The following is a 20,659-nucleotide window of genomic DNA, read 5'->3' as shown; positions in this document are numbered from 1 at the left end:
TGCATGCATGTGTGTGGTTCCATGTAATTTTATGCTGTATATTGATTCATGCAGCCACAATCAAGACACAGAACTGTTTCATCATTACAAAGAAACTCCCTGTGCTACCTCTCACTCAGCAGTTCTCTCCCCTGGTGTCTTATTTACTGCTATCACTATCTTAGACTGATCTAAATATGTTTTTCCCTCCAGAAAAATTCAAGCTGTAAATATGGTTTAAAGCTCCTACTTGTTGGAATCAGGATAGTCTTTGACATGTATGTCTTAACCAGACAAATAGTTTCTATCTGGAATAATGTTTAACTCAAAAATTAGATTTTGCTTTTAGTTAATCATGCAATGAGGTGAAGAAAATTTTAACTTTTAAATAGTAGATCTTAGTAATTTTCTCTAAAGGAATGAAGTGTCTTTGGAAAAATACATGAGGAAGTGACTATGCAGAAGGTGAGCCCTTAGAGAGTCTCCTGTGAGTTGGTGCTGGAACTTCTAAGGAAGGGAGGAACTCATCTGTAAAACAAGGGCAGGAGTGTGTGGTTTTGCATCTCAAAGGGAAAGGGAAGTCAGTGGCCACAGGACATTTTTAAGAGTGTGGATGCTTAGAATTCCCTTCAAGATTATTTACGTTAGTGTAGTTTGAGCTCCTTTTTCATCTTAGCCCAGAACTTTTCAAGAAAGTCTGTTTAACTTATGTTCATTTGTTTTCCATGTATTCATTCATTTACTCAACAAATATTAATTGAACAAATTTTATGTTCTCAGCATAGTCTAGCCTTTAAGGTTACGGCAGTGACTATGTCCAGGTCTGTGATCTCATGGAGCTTATATTCTAGTTGGGAAGAGATAGTAAACAGATAAATAAATATACGGCATGTTGGCTACTATCAAATATTATAAAGAGAAATAAAGCAGGGTATTGAGGTAGAGAGTGGGAGGGTGCATGTGTGTTACTTTAGACAGGGGTTCAGAGGAGGTGACATTTCAGTGGTAATCCAGATGCAGTGAGGGTGCAACCCCAGCAGATTTCTGGGAGGATCACATCCCAGGCTGAGGGAAGAGCAAGTGAAAGGCCCCTGAAGTTGAAGTCAGTTGGCACCTTTAAGAAACAGGAAACAGGACAGTGTGCCTTGAGAGCAATGAAAACAGGCAGTGTTAGGAAATGATGCACATGATCTTTGTGGAAAGTAAGGCAGGACTGAGTTCCATATAGTGAAATGAGTAGAGAGAAGAAACTTCTAGAATTCAGGGGCCCGAAACTTGCGCTGGCTCTGAGAATACAAGCCATTATTTCCCTCTCTCAACTCAGAAACTTTATGTAGTACTTTGAACTTCTGGAACAAAGGAATTGCTAGCGGTTGAGGACATTAGAGGCAAGGAGGTGCTAACTGACAGGTTTATTTGACGCAACTCTTTAGAAATATTTGAACCTTTATCGAAATTTTTATTTTATATCATCATAGCTTTCCAACAAGCTCTCGTGTTACTATAGTGTCCTAGTCATTCTTTAATAAGGCTCATTAAAATTTAATAATAAAATCTCTAGGACGTAAATTACATGAGTGTGACATCTTTGTCTCCTGTTCCACATTTTCTCCGACCTCTACAAAAGTTCCGGGCACATAATAGGAGCTCAGTAAGTACCTGCAAAATAAATGAAAGCAAAAAATCACTTATTCAATTTTGAAATCCAAACAGTGCACATATCCATCCTTAAAAAAGTAAATTTGTTTGTTTATTTAAAACTTTAATATCATGAATAATTATGTATTGGTGACTTTTCTCTAGCCAGAAGGTAAATAGTACACAGCCCATTACTTCATTTTGGCTTCCTAAGTAGAATATTTTTATTAAAAAATACAATTTGATTATGGAGCATCTGTAACAGTCTCTAAGATTTTTCAAGTAATCAAAGCTTAATTTATATAGCCAATATTCTCAGCCAGATTTTGTGACATATTACCAAGCATCAGTTTGAGTAGTGTCAATCTAAATTGAAAATATGCCAGGTTTATTAACACCAGCATTAACAGACTTTTAATTAAGTTGCTGATTCTGTCAGTAATATAGTTTACTGTTGTTCCTGAAAAGAGTTGTGTAAGCATTTCTTTTTAGATAATTTTTATTCCATAATTTTTATTTCTTACAAGTGGGGAGTGGGGCAAAGTTTCAATAAATGTGCAAGAAGCCAGGCAAAATTTCATGGCATGTTGTTTGCTCTAAAAAAAGAGGTTCTCAGCATCATGCAATATACAAACCTGCTCATGTACTCCCAAATCTAAAATAGAAGTTGAAATTATAATTAAAAAGTAATAAATATATTTTAATTTGTTCCTCAAAATATAGTCTTGCTTATTAGTAATTTTAAATGTACTATTTAATGAGTTAAAAATTACTTTTTAAAATGTACAGATTGAGCCCTCTGGAATCCTGGTTCTTGGATAGGTGGTTGACAGCATCTTCAGGAGTGTTTATAATATATCTTTCAGGATGCTGGAAGTGAAAATTACATTTCTCGTGCTGTTTTATGCTCATAAGGATTTCTACCTTTCTCCTCCCATGCTGTAATAAATGCAGTGTCTTTGTACCAAACGTACAATGCAAAAAGGCACTTGCATCCATAAAAACTGCATAAGATGTGATATTCCAGCCTCATTATATAATTTAGATATTCCATCAAAAAGCAGAGACTTCATTTTCTGAACCGGAAAGCATAGTCCTTAAAAGATTATTACTATTTAAATGTTAGAACCATGCAGTCTAAATGAGAATATTTACCTAAAATATGTCGCCATTCGCATTCATTAATTTGTCTCTCAATATTTTGCTCTGTATCCAACCCAAACAAGTTGGGTTTTAGAAATGTTATCTTTCGATACAGAATAATTTGATTTAGATTTTCAAGTCTAAAGTTAGATTTATTCTAGCTCATGAAACCTCAGCAACTGTTTTTATATTTCTTTCACTGATTATTATTTCATATATCAACTTAGTTCTTTGTTTCTGACCTTTGTTTGGAGGTATGGATTCCTTTAAAGCAGTGGTTCCCCAACCTTTTTGGCACCAGGGACTGGTTTCTTGGAAGACAATTTTTCCACAGATGGGAGGGTAGGATTGGAAGGATGGTTTTGGGATGAAACTGCTCCACCTCAGATCATCAGGCATTAGATTCTCATAAGGTGCACTCAACCTAGATCCTTCACATGTGCAGTTCACAATAGGGTATGCACTCCTATGAGAATCTAATGCCACTGCTGATCTGACAGGAGGCGGAGCTCAGGCGGTAATGCTCACTCACCCCTGCTCATTTCCTGCTGTGCAGCCTGTTTCCTAACAGGCCAGGGACTAGTACCAGTCTGCAGCCCTGGGGTTGGGGACCCCTGCTTTAAATGGAAAACAAATGCAGGTTTTTAAGGGAATGCTCGCTCTTCTTATGAGACATACATCCACTTTACTTTCTATTTCATCACCATTATAGCTTCTGCCAAGGAGTAATTTAATCCATGTGATAAATTGATTGCAAAAATGTTTCCAAATTCTCCACCCCCTCTCTGTCCTTCTCTTTGCCACGTGACTTTGCAGCTCCTCTCAAGAGGTGGATTCTATTTCCCCACTTCCTGAAGCTGGGCTGACCTTGTGACTTGCTTTAGTCAACAGAACACTGCAAACATTGAGCCTGAGCCTTGTGTACTTTCGCTCTGTCTCTTGGACCTTTCACCATGTGAATGAGCCTAGGCTAGCCTGCTAAATGATGGAGACCACACAGAACAGAGCTGAGTCCCCCCATTGAGGACATCCCAGACCTGTCAATCTGTCAGCTAACTGCTGAAGCATGAGCAAGCTCATGTGAGACCAGCTGATCCCAGAGCAAATCACCAAAACCACCAGCCAACCCATAGATTTGTGAACAAAATGAACGTTTGTGGTTGTATGCCACTGAGGTTTGGTGGTTGCTTGTTACAGAGTATTACCGTGGCAATAAACAACAAATACAGCCCTTAATGTTGTTTTCGTGCAATTGGCTGCAAAGATTCTTAGAGGGCAATGCTAATCAAGCAACTGATATTGAGTTCCTATGTACTTAAGGTCATATCTCTCTCACAGAAGGGGCTCCAGAAATATTTACTGAATTTACAAATAAGTAAACTTATTCACTGAATACACTATATTTGGTGTTATGTGAGAGACATTTCTTTAGAAGGTTACATTTCCATAAATATTAAAAATTAGAAATAATTCTCCCTAGAAATTCCATAGGAAAGCCTTGTGGCCAGCTTTCCTGGGTAGCCAAAATGGAAACTACTGACATCACCCCCACATCCTTGGAGTTCTCAGGCAGGGCTGGTGTTGGTGGCCCCAGACTTGTGACTGCTCTTTGGCCTATGGTTCCCATGGGTATGCCAGAAGCATGGCCTGCACCTTCCCAGCTGTATCACCACCTACCTTACCTTGTCTTGCCTTGCCTATGCATGCCTTTGTCCACTTCATTCCAGGGGATGCTCTCGGTTTCTGCTGACTGCATTCTCTGCCCCACTGCATCTTTAATTTGGACCTACCCCTTTAAACTCCAGCTCAATTGGGATCACTGGCAACTGCCCCACACTTTCTGGGGTCTGCTAAAGGCAGTTCCCCTTCTCAATTGCCTTCTAGGCTTTTACATTCATTGTGTCAATTTATTTTCAAAGCAAGACTCCAAAGGAGATTTTGTTATCTTAACTGAAAACACAGGTTCAGAGAGGTTTGTCGCTTGTCCCAGGGTACAGTGTTAGTAAATGGAGGATTAGGAACTAATCTGAACCCATGGCTTGTGCCCTAAATCCTGTGCCCTGAACTACATACTGCTGTCCCCTCATTTGCTACCAACTTGCAATGTGAGTGTGAGCAATTTATTTAATTACTCTGGGTCTTGGTTTCACCATTTTTAATATGAAGGCATTAGTTTAGGGTGGTCTATAATGGGCCATACAATTTCTAGTATAATTTTTTTTCTTACTTAGAAATGTGTTTTTTCATTTACTAAATATGTTGTCTTTTTAGATTAAAAAAAAAATCATCTCTTTTGCATTGTGATTAGAGAGCATGATCTGCATGAGACCTGGTATCAAAACATTTTGAGATTTGTTTTGTAGACTAGCAAGTGATGAATTTTCATAAATTTTCTGTCTATGATATGTACTCTGTAATCACTGGGTTTGGGATTCTATATATGCTTATTAGATCAGGGCAGTCATTATGATGTTCAAGTTTTCTATATGCTTATTGATCTATTTAACTGTTACAATGAGTATGGTAAAATCATGCCATGATTGTGGATTTGTAAATTCATATTTTTACTTCTTTTAGTTTTTGCTTCATATATATATATGTATGTATATGAAGAGAGAGAGAGAGAGAGAGAGAGAGAGACAGAGTCTCACTGTGTCGCCCAGGCTGGAGTGCAGTGGCACAATCTCCGCTGCAACCTCCACCTCCCGCTTCAAGTAATTATCCTGCCTCAGCCTCCCAAGTAGCTGGGACTACAGGCATGGACTACCACACCTGGCTAATCTTTTGTATTTTTAGTAGCGACGGAGTTTCACTGTGTTAGCCAGGATGGTCTTGATCTCCTGACCTCGTGATCTGCCCACCTCGGCCTCCCAAAGTGCTGGAATTACTGGCATGAGCCACCATGCCTGGCCTTCTTTATATATTTTAAGATATGTTATTATGTGCATAAAACTGTAGACTTTAAGAAATATTCCTAGTGAATTGTATGTTTTATTATTAGAAAACATCTGTCTTTATCTCTAGCAATGTTTTTAGCATTAGAGAGTGTTTTGTCTGATATTACCATAGGTAAACAGACCCTTCCCTTAAACAAGCATGTCTCATGGGAGGCAATGAAAATGCATCCTTATTTTTTTTCTCCTAGTGTTTGAAATATATTCATTGGGAAGAAATTCTCCCTGACTCTGGAGAAAAATTCTGGACTCAGGTTTTTCCATAGGTAATAGAAAGTTCAATTGTGACTTTAGATAGCAAAACATCTTAAATTAATAATTACATCATCTAGTATGATTAAAATGAAACCCTATGTTTTAGACTCAGAGATGTGCAGCTCACATCTCTGTCAAAACAGCACTTGCTTCCCAGCTGTAGGGATTGCCAGGGCTGATGATAAGAAAGGCTGTTACAGAACTTGACTCCCAAATAGCAATGGGTATAATGGAACACAAAAAATAGAGGTCAGTGGTGATGCTTGACCCCCAGAAGCCACAATTATTATTAGGACTGGCAAAGTTGAAGTGCTAGCCATGAGAGCTTGACTTGCAGAGAGTTTTGAGACAGTTAATATAGTGTGAGTACTAAGGACAAAATAAGTATTCAACAAAGGTATTACTCAGCTTGTACCAGCAGGAGAAATCAAGAGCTGTTGACCAGGAAAATGAGAGCAGACCCCCAATGAAAAGTCACAATGCTTATTCCAGTTTCAGACTCAAAATCCATTCACCAAAGAGGTGATCTGGTCCAAAGTGGGGAAGATCCTATAATACCATAACAGGTATACATGGTAATTACTCCCTCAGTCCTTAAAAAGCACTTATGGCCATTTACTTGGGCAGCTGTTCACTGAGGTAAGGAGAATTTCCATACTTTTTGAAGATGTGTGGACACAGGGTCTGAATTGACACTGATGGCTGAAGATATGAAGTGTCATCATGTTCCCCTGGATAGAGTAGGAGCAAATGGCAGGCAGGTGATAAATGGATTCCCAGCCACCATATTTCTTACAGGATCCCCTGGGTCTATAGACCTGCTAGAAGCTGCTTCCCTTGCCCCTGAATGATCATTGAGTTGGACATATTGGCAGATTCTGTGACCCCCATATTGAGTTTTTGTGGTCTATGGGGTAAGAGCAATCATAGTGAAGAAAGCCAAATAGAAGCCTTGAAATTTGCCCACCCAATGACCAAGATAGTAAATCAAAACCAATATTGCATTCTGGAAGCGGGGAGGCTACAGTACAGATTAGTAATAACTTTAAAGATTTAAAGGATGCAGGGGTAATCATTTCCAACATATCTTCATCTAATTGAGCAGTCTGGTGCTGCAGAAACTGGATGAATTTTTAAGGAGAACTTGAAACCAGTGATTCTTACCTGGTGGTGAATGAACCCCAGGGGTCATTTGCAATATCTGGAGTCATTCTGGTTGTCACCACTGTGTATATGTGTGGTGATGCTACTGGCATTTAGTGGATTGAATCCAGGGATGCTGCTAAATATCCTATGATGCAAAGAACAGCCACCTATGACAAAGAATTATATGGCCCAAAATGTCAGTAGTGCTGAGGTTGAGAAACCCTACTGAAGAGTACCATGAGCACAATGAAGTATTAGCTCTGACTGCAGCCATTATGCTGAATGTGGTCTTTGCTACTGCAGATAAATAGGGCCTCCAAAACATTGTATGTAGTCATTTATTTGGCAAATAATATCTTGACTATCTCAATAAAGAAAGGAAATCAGAAACAGCCACTGTCACTCGGAACAGTTAACAATATGCATTCACAGTTTTACCTCCAGCTGGCAGCTCCTTTAGGGTTGGCCTCAACTGCAGAGAGCTAACCTGATTGAGGTCATATACTTTCAGTGGCATCTTGCATCTTGTGGCTGAGCAAGACAGTGGTGTACAGGCCACACATTCTGGCCCAAGACAGAGAATTGCTGAGCCAGAGTACCCTGCCAGGTTGGCCAAGGATCTGTCAGGCCTGCTTCCCAGTTTGATATCTCCCTCTGCTTAAGCTTGCTTTCTCCCTGCTATGGTTTGAATGACACCAAAACTCACATTGAAATGTAATTGCCATTGTAATAGTATTTAGAGGTGGGACTTTTAAGAGATGATTAGGTCCTGGGAGCGAAGCCCTAAGGAATTGATTAATGCTATTATTATGGGAGTAGCTTAGTTATTATGGGAGTGGACTCCTGATAAAAGGATACGTTTGGCCCCATTTCACTTTCTGCCTTGAGTGCTCACTTACTTGCCTTTCTGCCATGTTTTGACACAGCAAGAAGTCCCTCACCAGTGCTGACCAGATGCCATGCTCTTGAACTTCCCAGCCCCCAGACAGTGCATCAAATAAACTTATTTTTTTTATAAATTACATAACCTGTGGTATTCTGTTACAGCAGCGAGAAATGGACCAAGACACTCCCCTTTCCTTTTACTTGTGTTGATTTCAACTCTCATAAATATCCTACAATCTAAACTCTGTCTTAGCATCTGCTGTTTGAGAGAATCCAAACTGTAACACCTCATAAGTACTAACCAGTAACAAAAATTCAGATGTGACACAAATGATAAGGAGTATTCAAACCCACAGACTTCTCAATAGGTTACCTGTTCTGGCCCACCCTAGTCATATTATTAATATTCCCATAATAAAACCCTATATTTTACACCATTAAATACATAAATATGAGCTCTATTTATAGTTTCATGGTAGGTTTGTGTTTCGTTGTGTTGTGTCTTATTTTATAACATTAATCAATACTTTAATCTTCCTTTTATTTTTCATCAAAAACGAGATTTTTTTATCACTCTCTAAACCTTTCCACCAAGAGCTAAGACTAGTTGCACACAGGCCAACTGTCATTGGGGAAGAAAAAGTCATCTATCTTCCCTTTCTTCCCTTTTCAACTGGCTAACTGGAGCTTCAACCCACCTCCAGAGTTGAAGTATGGGAAGGTCATTCCCAAAGCAAACATTCCCCTTTGATCTCTTGGAGGGAGTGGAGTCACTTCCCAGATGCTCACTATGATATCAAATATTTACATATCTGAGCAATTGAGTTGAATTCTAATTTAGCAACCTGTCTTGTGTATCTATTTTAGCTTTCTTTTTTTTTTTTTTTTGAGACGGAGTTTCGCTCTTGTTGCCCAGGATGGAGTACAATGGTACCACCTCAGCTCACTGCAACGTCTGTCTCCCAGGTTCAAGGGATTCTCCTGCCTCAGCCTCCCGAGTAGCTGGGATTACAGATGACTGCCACCATGCCTGGCTAATTGTTTGTATTTTTAGTTGAGGCAGGGTTTTACCATTTTGGTCAGGCTGGTCTCGAACTCCAGACCTCAGGTGATCCACCTGCCTTGGCCTCCCAAAGTGCTGAGATTACAGGCGTGAGCCACTGTGCCCAGCCTATTTAAGCTTTCTTATACTTAGTATTGTTCTTATCTGTCTTTTATATTCTTTAATTTTCAATTTTCTGTGCCTTTATACCATACATAAATCTCTTGTGAAAAGCATATATTTTTAATTCAGTCTATCAATGTAGGTGTCAAAATTTGTCAGCTTTCCAGATGGTTCTTATGGCCAGCATACCTGAGTAGTAGTAGGACTCAAAATCTTGCCTGGAATAGTCATAATGCTTTCAGATGTTGCCTATGACAAGCTCAACCTCATCCTTCTGTTCCTTCATGAATCGTAGCCTGGCCAACTAATCACATATGTCCTCAGCCTCTTTAATGCCTTTGCTGAAAATCCAGGGAATGATCTGATTGCTTCATTCATATGGAGGCATGGGAAAATTGCATTCTCATGGACAAGAGAATTCCTATTTGATTTAAAGCAAGAAGAGGAAAAAAAAAATGTATGTATTAACTGGGGAAAGCTTTCGGAGGCCTGCCAAAGACCTATGCAGAGATATTACTCCAAAACCCTGCTCAGGCAAAAAGAGCTAACCCCTAATATGTTTCTCCATAAGGGACTTCCATAAGGAACAGACAGATTTTTGATGTACCGTGATATACAGATATAGTATGAGTAAAATGTTAAAGTGGAAGAAGTGGAGTAGACTATGGGATAGGAAGGTGTTATTTTCTATGTTGGAAATCAAGACAATGATATCAATTAGGATTTTTTTAGCTGCAAATAATAGATCCCCAACTAACACTAGCTTAAGGGATATGACATTTAATTGTTTTATGTAACAAGAAGTCTAGAAGTTCCAGCCTGGAGGCTGCAGTTCAAAATGTTGTTGAAGCCCCAAGTTTCCATCCTTCTGTTTTACTATCCTCAGAATTTGGCTTTTTGCCTTGGTGCTTGTGCCTCATGACTACAGGATGACTCCATCAAAGGTAGAGACAGTGGGCTGGTAAGGCAGGCAAAGAATAACTCCTGGCAGGGGTTATTCTCTTTTTATTAGAGATGAAAATATATTTTGAAGAACCCACTTCCCTACCAGCAGACTTCCTAGTAGATCTCATTGGCTAGAACTGGGTCACATGGCCTTCCCAAGCTCAAGGAAGACTGGGAAGTATCATCTGGTTGACATGAAGAGGGCAGCCATCTTGGTAGTAATGCCTTCCCAAACCAAACTGAAATTCTATTAGCAAGGAAATAGCAAGGAAATGTCTAATGGGTAGCTAGCCTATAGTGCTTCCATGGCAGCCATTTTATATAGCTGCTCTCTCATATGTAGCATGTAAACTCCATGGGTGCAGAACATCATCATCTTTGATCGCTGCTATACCTTTCACACCAAAGAGTACCTACCCCATGGTAGATGGTCAGTAAGTATTAGCTGGTTGACTTAATAATGTTTTTAAATAAAGTACTTTGTAATGTTTGTAATAGTTAATAACTCAACTTTTCTCTGGTAAGTTGGAGGATACGGCCATACTACATTATACTTTGCTTGACCTAGAAGTTGTATTGAAAATCGTTATATGGATCTCATCAGGGACGTGATTTAGAGAGTGTAGAAAATATTAATGTCTAATTTGAAGTGAAAAGAGAAACTTACATTTTATTTCTGTTTTTAAAATATCAGTTTTATAAAAGAGAGATGACAAATTATTTCCAAGTGTTATCCCTAAAAGTCTGTTTAAAGAACATGTATACTGACTGATTTTATGAGTAAAAGATTGTAAGTTTTCATTAAAAGAAAGAGGTGTTTAAGAGTTTAGTTCATTTTTTTTCATGATGTGATCAATAAGGAGAGGATGATGAATTAACCATATACGTACACAAAAAATTCTTTTCTGAGATTCCAAAGAATGTTAAATATTATAGCTAAAGAATTAACCTTTTCAAATAACGAAACTGTGTTTTTATATATCGCTTTTTATGGGGAGCCACTTTGCCACTCTTTAACATTCACAGCTGTGGTATGCGTGGCACCTGGGGCTCACCTGACTCAAGAGATTTGCTACTGAATGGAGCACCCAGACAGACCCATAGATATACACAGACAAGTAAATAATATCGGAACTAATGGATTAATCAGAATCAGGAATGGACTCTGGAAGCCTCTAAGGGATATATAGAAGAAAATATTTGCCAGTTTTTACAGAGCTTGAAACTCAGTAAAGTTAGTTACATTTCCTCTTCAAAGTTCATTCTTCCCTTTCCCATAGAAAGCCTCATATAATGAGGCTCTGTCCACTTGCTTCCAAACAATCATGGAATTCTGATATAATCTTTATATTGTTCCCCAAACCATAGCACTAGAATAGTCCTTGACAGAAATCATTCTCTCTGCTTTATAACTTGGGCACAACCTCAGAATCCTTAGAATAGTGGTTTAGGCATCAGATATGAATAAAGTCGACACTTAAAATAAAATGGCATCTAACTTTTTGTAGTAATGGTGGTTTTACAGTTACTTAATGAGAAATGCATTTTTAGGTGATTTTGTTATTGTGCAAACATCATGGAGTGCACTTACACAAACCTAGAGGGTCTAGCCTACTACACACCTAGCTATATGATATAGCCTTTTGTACCAAGGCTACAATCCTGTACAGAATGTTACTCTACCAAATAGTGTAGGCAACTGTAACACAATGATAGTATTTGTGTATCTAAATATAGAAGTGCAGTAAAAATATGGCATAAAATATTAAAAATAGTATAGTTTTATATGGGACTTACCGTGAATGGAGCTAGCAGGACTGACGGTTGCTCTGGATGAATTAGTGAGTGAAGGGTGAGTGAATTGTGAAGGCCTAGGACAATGCTGTATACTACTTTAGACTTTATAAGCACTGTACACTTAGGCTACATCATATTTATGGAAATATTTTCCTTTTTATTTCTCCAATAACAAATTATCCCTAGCTTACTGAAACATTTTTACTTTTTAACTTTTTTATTCTTTTGTAATAACACTTAGCTTAAAACACAAACACATGGTACAGCTGTACAAAAATATGTTGTCTTTATATCCTTATTCTATTAGATATTTTTATTTTTATAAAACTGTTTTTATTAAAAACTAAGACATAGACACATACTTTAGTCTAGGCACACAGCATCAGGATCATCAAGATCACTGTCTTCCACCTCCCCATCTTGTCCCAGTGAAAGTCTTCAGGGACAATAACACACATGGAGCTGTCATCTACGATAACAATGCCTTCTTGTGGCATTGTTACTACCTGCTGAAACACCTGCCTCAGGCTGTTTACAGTTAACTTTTTCTTAATAAGTAGAAGGAGTACACTCTAAAATAATAATAAATTATATAATAAATACATACATCCGTAACATATTTATTATCATTGTCAAGTATTATGTGCTGTACAAAATTGTTATGTATGTATGACTGGCTACATAGATTTCTTTACACCAGCCTCATTGTAAACACATGAGTAATACATTGTGTTATGATGCTATGATTGCTATGATATCACTAGACGATAGAAATTCTTCAGCTCCATTATAACCTTATGGGACCACTCTCGCATGTGGTCCATCATTTACCAAAACATTGTTACATGGTACATGACTATACAGCTTTAGAGAAGAGGCACAGATAGAATTAGTTCTGACAGATGATGCACTCTTTTAATTCATTCACTCATTCATTCATTCATTTATCTAAAACTAGTCAATCTCTCACCAAGTGTGAGGTACTTCAAGAACTAAATATAAGTAAATTAATCATATAAGAAGTGAACATAAAATAATTTATATTTTAGACTCAACACCATTGCAACATTTAGTAAGTGTCGTATAAAAAGTCCTATATGTGAATTTGTATTTGATAGTGTCTTGGTTCAGAATGCATAAAGATATGCTGTGCTATGAGTAGTCATTTTCCAGTGAATCCCTTTTGCAAAGAACCTGAAGATGAACAAGGAATCCTGAAACATTCAAGTATTTTCTCTGGCCCTTTCAAAACAAAGCAAAGCCAGTCACAGCATCATATGCCAGAAACCTAGCCTGTAGAAGACAAGATCTTCTAAGAGTATCTGTAGCCTACTCAAACAACAAACCTAATGGCTCTCAGTTGAGCTTAACTGCGTCTGAAGAGGAAACAGTTGGGACATGACAGCTTCACATCAGTGGTTTGGGGCAGTAGCAGAAATGCTGGAAGGGTATGCTTTGAAGAGGCTTGTCTATTTTCTTAACTTTATGCCATGCCACTGCTATCGCGATTTTTTTGACAGTTCCAGGGAAAATGCAAACAGAACTGACCTCTCCTCGGCAGCTCTGTAACCGTGGGGCTCATGTGCACAGATTGGCATCTGCAGGCACATCTTTAGCAAGTTGGCAGCCTTCGTGCCCTTTGCAGGTTGCAATCAAACCTGCCTTCTACAGCAGCCTCTTTCTGGTTGATTAACTTTAATGTAATTTTAATTAAAAACCACAGTGTCAAAGGGTTTAGCTACTCGAGAAATGAGCACAGACTGCGGCCCAGTGGCAGCAGTCACTTGGAAAATGGAAATGTGTCCTGACAATGTTGTGCAGGGGCCAGATAAACAGGGTCGCTGCAGCGCTTCTCTCACATGCAGGAAACAGGCAAGGGAACATCAGAACCAAGAGACCGGCTTGTACATCAAGGGTTCTAATGTATGAATTTCAGGTGCCATCAACATTTTTGAGACCTTGTTCAGTCCTGGCACCAAATACTCTCTACCATGGCTGGCTGTGACCATTCTGTTCTCCTCTTGGCACTTTGGTCTCTAAATTGACACACAAATCTGGGTTAAATATGAATCAAATTTCAGACAGGAAAAAATGAGCCAAGCCTTACTGTATTATTCAATTGTAGATCTTCACTTTTTTCACTGTGTGTATGTTTTGGGGACAGGGGATTTTAAATATCAGAGATAAGCTTTCTTTCAAGGAAACACTTCCTTTGGGATATGATTCTTTGACTCCTTTACAAATAGTGCCAAGGAACTATAACTGAATGACTTCTTCCGAAAAGATTAGTGTATTTACTTGAATTGGAAGAATATGAGGAAATAATTTTGCAAATATGTTTGGTCATGATAGGTTCAGAAAATTCATTTTATTTAATAGGCCTCCTTATGCAATATAAATAATTATTTATATTTTTACTTATAATTTTTAATTATTCATATTGCATAAGGAGGTCTAATAAAGAAAATGTATTTTCTAAATAATTACATTGCATAAGGAGGTCTAGTAAATAAAATGCATTTTTAATAATACAAATAATTATTTTTGAATTTCTGGTTATCCTGAAGATATTATCTTTTTTAAATTCCTGCTTTTAAAAAATTGTCAGGTTGATGTTAAATAATGCTTGCAATGAAAGACTGAAATGTGGTCCCGTGTGGAAGAAGTATTTTATTAATGCCAGTGGGATGAACGCCTCTATTCCATGCTGAAATGCCCTTTATTCTTTCTCAATGTAGCTAATTTTTCAGGGCACAACTCTCAGGAGAACACCTAGTGACGTCAATTCTTCAGAGGAGAATTTCCTCCACCAGGTTTGTGGGATGCTGAGGCTGCTTTGCTGACAGATGGGGCCGGTACAGGTGGGCCCAGAGCCATGTGAACAGAAGGGGCCCCTGGACCCTGACAGAGAGGATAGACAGAACGGTGGGGGAGAGTTTAGGGCAGTGGACAGGGAGGGGAGAGAGGAGGCATAGAGGATTTCTACACTGAATCCAGCAGAGAGGAAGAAAAGCAAAAACAAGCAGATGGGTGGACAGGGAGAGGTGATTTGAATTGTATAACTTGCTTAAGAGACTAATAAAAAAAACCAATCTCTGGGGATAGGAGTTCACTGCAGGCAATTTTGGAAAATTGGAAACTTAATCTAAGATTGCCAAAGTAGAGTACAATAAAAATAAATATGAAATAAAAGTATGAAAATGAATTGTGTATGAGCTTGCAGGATGAATCCTCTACAGGTCTCTGTACATATCCAGGTAGAAAAGAATCATTCTCTGGCTTTTTCTGGTGTTAAACAACCATTATTATTGCTCTCATCTCAACTGCTTACTCTATTAAAAGACAAAATAGGATTTTGATTGCCACTTTGGCAGATGACATAACTGATCAAAATAGATTTAGAGAATAACTCAATGCATTTATGCAGTTCCTATGATAGCAACTTAAAAAAAGAAAGAGAGAAAATTACCAGAGTAGGATCTGAATAAGTTAAACCAGTATACAAAAGTACCTTGCCTAGAATATTACTTTTTCAGTACACTTGTATGTGTGTTTTGGGAAAATGGTTCTATGGTGAAACGAAAATGAGGAGACCTGGGTTACAAGTCAAACCTTTTTTTAAATTTAATTTTACCGTAGCGCTTTTCAGGGCTTTCATGTGTTCTCTTACATATACAGATTTTTTTTTTCTCTAATTTTGATTATGGAATGCTTTGAAAAGCATTTCTTGAGGATAGTTTACAAAGTATATACCCTAGGAAACACTTTCTCAAACCAGGTAAAGGAGGTTATCTGAGTGGGTACATTTACAATTGACATGAGTCCCCATTTGTATTGCATTTGTGTTCAGGAATAGGCTGACATTGACCATTCAGGAGGAGTTGTCTTACACCTAATACTTAGACCTAATACTATAGCTAATGCTATAAAGCATTTTGATTTACAAGTGGCCAGATCAGTGGTACTGTTTTTTATCTATTTTGCAGTAGACATTTTGAATTAAAGAGTTAATATTTGGTTAGAAGTGACAATAAAAATAGGTCCTAAACATTGTTGCCTAAGCACTGACTGAGATAGATTCTGGTCATATACACAGTGGTACTTGTGTGTTCCAGCTAAATGCCAAGTCTGCTTCTAGATCTTTCTTGGTCTTCATTTACAATGAACAACAAACAGAACCTGAGTTCTATGAAAGCAGAGTCAGATTTGGCTTTGCTCACTATTGTAACCCTAACACTTATCATGTAGTTCTAACTCAACAAATATTATTAGAACTAATAAATTATCCCTCTGGCTAATGTTGCATACTGTTGTAACACATCAGAAAACATAAGAGCTAGCATCAAATAATATTGGAAATAACTTTACTAAACACCATCGGCTAAAATGGTCTTTCCTTTTGTAAATTTATTAAAAGTACTATTGAGCACCAGTCACATGCAAATCACTCTGCTGTGAACCCTGGGACATGAAGAGATGAATGCAAGAAGAGAGTGATTCTTTGGGGAGCATATAATTTGGTGAGGTATGACCTTAATACGGGAGAATGAAACCAAATTAGTGGTGGGGATAGAGGGGGTGGAAATTGGGCAGTATGGAGTGGGTACAGAATTAGCCATGTTCAGGTTCTAGCTTCCAAGTGGAGAAAAGCCACCACATTTAGATTCATTTCATCCACATGATCAATGTTGGATTTACATTGGTTGGGGACCATAGAGGTGGTTAGAGAAAGAAGGGCAGGCATGTTTGATGTGGTAACTTCGTTACTTTGAGCACACAGAATACAGTTCTTCAGAGATGGCCTCATTGGTTTAAAAGGAACTCGACATTTCTCCTCCTGGATTGTGACAATAACCTCCACAATAATCTCCAATAAGGGAAGGCATGTTTGATGTGGTAACTTGGTTACTTTATATGAGCACACGGAGTTCAGGTCTTCAGAGATGGCCTCATTGGCTTAGAAGAAACTCAGCATTTATCCTGCTGGATTGTAACAATAACCTCCACAATTGCAGAACACATTTTCACATGCCTTTTAAATCCATTATTGCACTTAATCTTTACAACAGCTCTGGGTGATAGTATGTTTACTCTGATTTTACAGACAAGGAAATGGAGGCTCAGAGTAGATAAGGTCTTCAGAGTTCTAAAACTCATTGTTGAGCAACTGGTCTGGCTCTGAGTTTTCTGTCCTGAGTCCTTTTCATCAGTATAATCACCTCGAAGACAGGTGGTTTTACCTTCCCCAGAGTTCCCATAGTAGTGCTGAACAAGTAAAGGTACCCAGTTAATGCAAATCTAGATGTCTCTTGTTTCCTTTGTGCCCAGAGGTCATGTTTCATCATACTTCATACGGCGTAAGTACCTTACATTTTATTCCTCAAGCAGCTTTCTCTACTTAGTAAGTGGTAATTATATTTGTTTCCATTATTGAACATCTCATTTTGTGCCAGGGGCACTGCTATGTCGTTTTGGTGTTATTTGCCTATCTCCTACAGGAATCTAAAATTTCCTGGAGGTAGATGATAGCATATGTTATTCATCTTTGAATTTTAGGCAATTTGAGACTTCAACTGAAGTAAAAGTTTGGCTCTACCTTCCGAATGCTAAAAGGCATTTCCCATATATTTTATAAACTTTGTTCAGGACTATAAAGATATCATCACAAAAACATTAATTTGATCTCAGTTATTGAGACAAATTTTAGTTTCATAAGCAGTTAAATTTTGTGCTTCTGAAATACCTTGATGCTTGGACTCTGCTGGATTTTAAGTTTCATAAGGATAGAGCAATATTTGCCTTTTCTATTTCCTTTTCTCTAGCATCTTTTTTTCCCTGGAACATACCAGATACTTAATAATTGTTCAGTGAATGACTAACATTACTATTTTTCCTCTTAAGGTGAAATCTGATTGTGCTGATGCTTTGGGGAAGAACATATCAGTAAGTACTAACAGTAAAGATTTTTTTTTTTTCAGATGAATCTGACTGTTAACCGGCTATAGGCAAATGTTGAACAAAATACATCCTGGAACTTCCCTGATGCTCAATGAATCTAGAAAGTAGAAATGAGAAGCTTAATTCTAGTTGATATTTGCTATCAGCCAATAAAGCAGATAGGCAAAACTAGATTTGGGAAGAAAATCATTATTTCTGTAATATTTGTGGTGTAGAATTTTGAAGTTTTGTTATTATACACTCATCAACTTCATATGTACTGAGGAAGTCTGGATAACAGGGACTAAGCATGAGCTACATGCATTGGGCCAAGGATCCTATGGTAGATGATTTTATTTCCATGATTTAATTTAACTGGCATAACATATTAGAATGTGTATTATTAGTCATTTGACTAATATCACTCTGAAAGTAAGGCTTAGAGAGACAACTAACTGGCCTAAGTTCAGTTCACTAAATGGTAGAATCTGCTTGGCTATACCCTTACTGACAAAACAGCTGGGTGTAATACCAAAGGCAGACAACTTAACAGAAAGATCATGGAAAGAAACACTCAAAGAGAGTGCTGCCAAAATCAGTCATCCCAGGTTGTCTGTGCAGATACTCAAGACTACACCCTTGAGAAATTACAACAGAGGCTACATTTCAGAGGAAAGAGATCTCACTAAAATAGGTTAGTGAAGTCACAAAAAAACAAACAAACAAAAAAGCAACCAAGCCACAACAAAAACAAGCTCTGGTGAGGACAGAAGTGAATTAGTATCCAGAGTTACTTTAACAAATTTCCAATTTTCAACAATAATTAACAAAATCACAAGACATACAAAGAAACAGGAAATTGTGACCCATACATAGGAAAAAAGAGGGCAACAAAAACTGGCTGTAAGAGGGCCCAAATGTCAGATTTAACAAAGACTTTAAAAGAGCCATTTTAAATATATTCAAAGAACTACAAGAAAATATGTCTAAAGAAGTGAAAGAAGATATGACAACATCTCATTAAATAGAGAACATCAAAAAAGAGATAAGAAAATTATAAAAAAAGAACCAAGTGCTAATTCTGGACTTGAAAGGCATAATAACCAAATTAAAAAATTCACTAGAGGGTTTCAGCAGCAGGTTTCAACTGACAGACAAAAAGAATCTGTGAACTTGAAGATACATTGAGAGAGATTATAAATCTGAAGAGTAGAAAGAAAAAATGAAGAAAAATGAATAAATCCTCACAGAAATGTGTAATACCATTAAGAGCATCAACACATGATAATAGGAGTAACAGAAGGAGAAGAGATAATTTAAAAAAACAAAAAAAAAGTGAAGAAATAATGACTGGAACCTTCCAAATTGGCTGAAAATATTAATCTGCACATCTAAGAAGTTCCATAAACTCCAAGTAAGACAAGTACAAATAAACTTACATTTGTATGCATCATAGAAAAATGCTAGAAGACAAAGATAAAATTATGAAAATATCAAAGAGAAAAATGACTTAACACATACTACAGAATTCCAATAATATAAACAGCTGACTTCTCATAAAAAACAATGAGAGTCAGAAGGCAGTGGGACAATATACAGTTGACCCTTGAACAACACGCAAGTTAGGGGCACCAATCTCCTGTTTAGACAAAAATCCTCATATAACTTTTGACTTTCGTAAGTAACTACTAATAGCCTACTGTTGACCAAAAGCCATACTGATAAACAGTTGGTTAACACATATTTTGTATGTTATATGTATTTTATACTCTATTCCCACAATAAAGTAAGGTAGAGAAAGCATGTTATTAAGAAAATCATAACAAAGAGCCAGGTGTGGTGCCTCATGCCTGTAATCCCAGTACTTTGGGAGGTCAAGGTGGGCAGGTCATTTGAGGTCAGGAGTTTGAGACCAGCCTGGCCAACATAGTGAAACCCTGTCTGTACTACATATATAAAAATCAGCTGTGCCTAGTGGTGCACGCCTGTAATCCCAGCTACTCAGGAGGCTGGGGCAGGAGAATCACTTGAACTCAGGAGGTGGAGGTTGCAGTGAGCCGAGAATATGCCACTGTACTCCAAACTGGGCAACAGAGCAAGACTCTGTCTTAAACAAACAAACAAAAAAAAGAAAATCATAAGAAAAAGAAAATATATTTACCATTCATTAGGTCGAAATAGGTCATCATAAAGGTCTTCATTCTTATTGTCATCACATTGCATAGGCTAGGGAAGAGTAGGAGGAGGTCTTGCTATCTCAGGGTTGGCAGAGGCAGAATAAAATCCATGTGTAAGTGGACAAATACAGTCAAGCATGTGTTGTTCAGAGGTCAATTGTATCAAAAGTCCTGGAAGGAAAAAAAAATCCCAACAGTGTGTCAACCAAGAGACTTATATTCAGTAAAACTATCCTTCAAAACCAGAGGTGAAATAAAAACATTATCAGATAGACAAAAACAATAGAATTTATTGGTAGCTGATATACTTTACAAAAAATACTATAAGAAGTTTTCAGGCTGGAAGCATGTAATTCCAGATGGTCATTAGAATCCATTTTTTAAAAGCACCAATAAAGGCACTATTAAAAGACAGTATAACTGTATATTTTCTTTATTTCAATGTCTTCAGTGATTTGAAAAGTAATTTAATAAAGCTATATAACTAAACTGTTGGGCTTAAAACATAAAGATATAATATACTTGACAATTAACATTATAAAGTAGGTGAATGATGGTAAAGGTGTATGGGAGTACGAAAATGACACCAGATGGTAACTTGAATTCACAGGAACAAATTAAAAGAACAAGAAACATTT

At 37.5% G+C, this 20,659-nt stretch overlaps 1 long non-coding RNA gene across 2 annotated transcripts in view; it reads left to right on the top strand.

Moving 5' to 3' along the window:
• The window catches only part of LOC103882422, a 56,928-nt gene that overhangs the window by 23,142 nt on the left and 13,127 nt on the right, over positions 1-20,659 (top strand). Inside the window, exons 1-4 of one of the 2 annotated variants that reach the window (XR_002520577.2) lie at positions 9,085-9,622; positions 14,646-14,720; positions 16,325-16,432; positions 17,809-17,850. This is a non-coding gene — a long non-coding RNA (uncharacterized LOC103882422). Of the gene's footprint in view, positions 1-9,084; positions 9,623-14,645; positions 14,721-16,324; positions 16,433-17,808; positions 17,851-20,659 lie in introns of those variants that run through there. The other variant, XR_002520579.2, reaches the window with a different exon arrangement.

The sequence above is a fragment of the Papio anubis genome, chromosome 2 (genome assembly GCF_008728515.1).
Source record: "Papio anubis isolate 15944 chromosome 2, Panubis1.0, whole genome shotgun sequence".
In the NCBI taxonomy this organism is placed as follows: domain Eukaryota; kingdom Metazoa; phylum Chordata; class Mammalia; order Primates; family Cercopithecidae; genus Papio; species Papio anubis.
The sequence above is the reverse complement of the archived record's forward strand: the minus strand, read 5'-3'. Positions and strand labels throughout refer to the sequence as shown.